This window comes from Balaenoptera acutorostrata, chromosome 14 (assembly GCF_949987535.1).
Source record: "Balaenoptera acutorostrata chromosome 14, mBalAcu1.1, whole genome shotgun sequence".
NCBI classification, from domain to species: domain Eukaryota; kingdom Metazoa; phylum Chordata; class Mammalia; order Artiodactyla; family Balaenopteridae; genus Balaenoptera; species Balaenoptera acutorostrata.
The window spans coordinates 78,280,454-78,285,106 of record NC_080077.1 but is presented as its reverse complement, the minus strand read 5'-3'; the positions used below and the strand labels follow the sequence as shown (position 1 = coordinate 78,285,106).

Below are 4,653 nucleotides of genomic sequence, written 5' to 3'. Positions count from 1 at the left end.
AGCCCAAACATTTGGTAGAGTTTTATAGTTCAACTAGAACAATTAAAAAAACTAAAGGAAACAAAGTAAGTAAATAATAAATGTTCTCCTTCAATTTCTATTACATAGGGCAAATGTAAGTCATGACATATTTTCTTTGCTCACTTGAAGAGTGATTTATGTCCTGATGTTACCAAGCTTGTTTCTGGGGCTGTTGGAGTTGGACGTGCAGCTCTGGAAGTAAATGAAGAGTCTGTCATTGAAACTCCCTGGAAATGTCCTCATTAGCAACATAATTTGGCAAATATGATACTGACGCCGCTGTACCAATCCCAGGTTGGTGTATACACCATTCCAGTAAATCACCTCCTGCAGACCCTCTGCATGGTCAGGGCTGGGATTGTTACTCAGAAACGTTAGGGGAAAAGAACTTAGAGTTTAGTTTTAAATTGCGTCTGGCAGACTATTATAAAATGTCATTACAACAGTCCACAGGGAGTCACAAAGGGATGCAACAGGACCTGAGTTCAAATTACAGTCAGTTTCTGAACATGGATGTCCCCGTTATTTGTACACTGGATTATCCTTACCTTTGGCAGAATTGTCCTTGGGAAGAAACAGGGAAATAAGGACAGTTTGAAGTTCCAATTTTCCCATCTAATATGATACTGGGTCACCATAAATGATATGATAAAAAATAAAGAAGGATGAGGTGATGGAAGTGACATTTTAGATAAGAGTTCTCTAGAGGAGAGGTGTCTCTGAGCAGGGAAGTGGGTCAATTGAGGATCCAGCTTTGGGCTGCCTAGAAGAAGAAGCTCCAGGCTGTGGGAACAGCAGGTGCAAAGGACCTGGGGCAGGCTTGTACAAGAGCAGACACAGGCAGGGGAGTTGTGAGGACCAGCCAGTGTGACAAGTAGAGTGAGCAAGGGATTGAGTATGTGAATCATGTCAGAAAGACACCTAGAGACAAGTTGTGCAGGGCGTGGAGGCCCTAGAAAGGACTTCTTTGGGTTGGTCGGTGCATTTAGAGCGTAGTGGCAAGAGTGACACAATCCGAATTGCCTTTTAAAAGGATCCTCTGGCTATAGTTTAAAGACTAAACTATGTGTGTGTGTTTTGGGGGGTGGGATGCTAAAAATAGAAATGGGAAAACCACATAGGGGGTTATTGTAGAAAACCTCCCCAGGGATGACTGGGCTTGGACCAGAGACGGGATTTCTGGCTGGGTTGGATACGGGGTGGGAACAACAGAAAAATGAAGGATAACTCTGGTTCAGGGCCTCATCGACTGAGTAGGACTATAGTGGTCCCTCTTATTTGGGGGGATCTGTTCCAGCGCCCCGCAATGGCCCTGCGAACACCTAAATTCGAGGATGCTCAAATCCTTTATATAAAATGGCATAATATTTGCATGTAATCTATACACATCCTCCTGTATTCCTTAAATCATCTCTAGGTTACTTAAAATACCTAATATAATGTAAATACTATGCAAATAGTTGCCAGAGTGTGGCAAATTCAAGTTTTGCTTTTTGGAACTTTCTGGAATTTTTTTTTTCTGAATATTTTCAATCCACGGTTGGTTGAATCCACAGAGGCAAACTCACAAATATAGAGGGCTGACTGTATTTATTAAGACGGGAAAGATTGTGAGAGAAGCAGTTTAGGTGGATATGAGCAGGTCATCCAGAGGCCAATTTTAGACAGGTGAAGTGTGATATCTTTGGAGAACCCCTCTTAGTGAAGGTGATTGTTGTAGATAGGCACTTTGGACCCTGCTCTTATAAAAAAATGACATCAAGAGGGAAAAGGCCTAGTCAGATGATCTCATGTGGCTTTCTGAGGCCTCACAGTGTGGGACGCTTGGAGGCCCAGCTGCTATCATAGGCATGGCCTGCTGTTAGTGCCGCTGCTTCACTGAGGTGCTGACGCCAGGGGAAGACACGTGAGCTCAGCCTTGTGCAATAGTACAACACCCGGGGGATGGTGCTGAAGGCCGACACGGTGACTGTCAGGCATTCTAGCAGCCCGAGAAGGCCGAGACCAGCTATGTGGTCTGGGAGGCTGGAAAGGAAACCAACCCAGAGAATCCCACACATTGGAGTCTATCTTATTCCTACTTAATAATGTGTACTTTCCTCATCCCGCTGTTCATGTCCTACTGCAGCCACCGAAAATATTCCCATGGTTCGAAGACCTGACTGGAAAGGCGAACTTGGATATCTCGTGGTGAAACAGCGACATTGACAAATATAGACAGACACGCCCCCTAGAAATAGGTCTTTGGGGATCTGCTCAAGTTAAACGGGCAGCAGATAAAGTTTTAGCAGAAGCAGAGGAGCTATGAATTGAAGATGAAGAGTGTGTAACCTTGATAGAGATCGGCCCACATAAAAAAGAATGAAATAGCAGCAACATGGATGGACCTAGAGATGATCATACTAAGTGAAGTAAGTCAGACAGAGAAAGACATATATCATATGCTATCACTTATGAATCTAAAAAAAAAAAAGATGCAAATGAACTTATTTCCAAAATAGAAATAGTCCCACAGACGTAGAAAACAAACTTATGGTTACCCAAGGGGAAAGTGGGGAGGGATAAATTAGGAGTTTGAAATTAACATATACACACTACTATATATAAAATAGATAAACAACAAGGACCTATTGTATAGCACAGGGAAATATACTCAATATTTTGTAATAACCTATAAGGGAAAAGAATCTGAAAAAGAATAGATAGATAGATAGACTGAATCATTTTGCTGTACACCTGAAACTAACACAACATTGTAAATCAACTATACTTCAATTTAAAAAATGAAAAAAAAAATCCTAATCCAAGCATTCATTTTTCTCATCCTTAAAAAAAAAAGAGAGATCGGCCCAAAGTATGGACTGTACACACAGAACAGGTGAGGTCTTTGTCTGAAGCTAAGTCTGTGGAAAATATTGCTGCAAAGTCAACATTAAGGCTAAGAAAAGATCTCTAATCAAGACTGATGTAGATGATGATGTACTGCCCTCAATCAGAGGTAACCGTGACTCAAGATATTTTCAGCAGGGGAGAGAGGAGAATCAGAAGTACAGTAAACTGTTTCCAAGACTATCTCTGCAATTCTGTAAAGGCCAGAGAAAAATGGAATGTACCAGAACAGTGGACTGGCCCAAATACAGCACCTGCGGATCCCGTGTTACCAAGTACCCTTTCCCAGCTGCCCGCAACACACAGGACCAGGGAGGAGTCCAAGGAAAAGAAGAAACAGAATGCTTCAAAACTGACGCTACACCACCTCCCGCAGGAGGCCACTGAAACCAGTAACACAGGAGTCTGCCTCTGCCCATGGGCCTCAGAGTCCTGAACGTGGTCAGCTCCGAGACCAGTTTCTCAAGCCAGGCTTCCCTCAAACCGGAAGAAAGGATCTCGAGCGTCCAGCATCCTAAGTCAGGCAGCGATACCCCATGGATACCCATGCTTAATGCAAAAGACTTTCTACAGGATCTGAAATTTGTCCCATCAGATGAAAAGCAAAAGCAAGGCTGCCAATGAGAAAATGAAACTATAATTCAGAGAAGGAAAGAGAGGATGCGGCCAGAGGGCAGGACAATTACTGTCCCAGTTCCTTATGGAGTAGTAACCAGCTCCTTAAGTGCATTTCTTTTTTAATTTAAAAAAAATTGTTTTTAAAAAAATTTTTTGGCTGTGCTGCACATCTTGTGGATCTTAGTTCCCTGACCAGGGATTGAACTCAGGCCCTGGCAGTGAAAGCGCGGAGTCCTAACCACTGGACCGCTAGGGAAGTCCCTAAGTACATTTCTTAAGAGTAGGAAGACCAGATTGTAACAGTTTTGGTTCAGGGTCCCTCCTGGCAGTTAGGAGATTGGCTGTGGCTTTTGCCTGATGGTTCACTAGTTGATACATTTGCTAAAGCTAAAGATGGTCTCAAGGATGACGAAGTTTGTCTGGATCCAAATGTTCAGCGACGTGATCTAATGGTATTAGAACTCTCAGCTATCACAAACATCCTTTGGATAGATCACTTTTCTTACAGCTCTGAGAAACCTTTACAGCTACACAGTAAAGCACACATCCCACTTGAGATTCTGAATTAGTTGGTTTCTCCTTTGTTTGGAAATTGGGATGAAGAAACATGGATATATTTTATACAGGGGATATATGTATACGTGTGGCTGATTCACTTTGCTGTATTGCAGAAACTAACACAACGCTGTAAAGCAACCATACTCCAATAAAAAAATAATAATAAAATAAACGTTTAAAAAATTAAAAAATTTTGGGAGGGCTTCCCTGGTGGCACATTGGTTGAGAGTCTGCCTGCCAACGCAGGGGCCACGGGTTCGAGCCCTGGTCTGGGAAGATCCCACGTGCTGCGGAGCGACTAGGCCCGTGAGCCACAATTACTGAGCCTGCGCGTCTGGAGCCTGTGCTCCGCAGCAAGAGAGGCCGCGATAGTGAGAGGCCCGCGCACCGCGATGAAGAGTGGCCCCCGCTCGCCGCAACTAGAGAAAGCCCTCGCACAGAAACGAAGACCCAACACAGTGAAAAATAAATAAATAAATAAAAAATTAAAAAAAATAATAAAAAAATTTTTAAATTAAAAAGAAAAACACGGATATACCTTGACCTAAAGGCTAAGAGTCAAGTTTT

The 4,653-nt window shown here is 42.9% G+C and overlaps 1 pseudogene; it reads left to right on the top strand.

The window, feature by feature from the left end:
* Positions 1 to 285: 285 nt before the first annotated feature.
* On the top strand, positions 286 to 4,092 carry LOC102998013 (parafibromin-like; annotated as a pseudogene).
* The last annotated feature ends 561 nt before the right edge of the window (positions 4,093 to 4,653 follow it).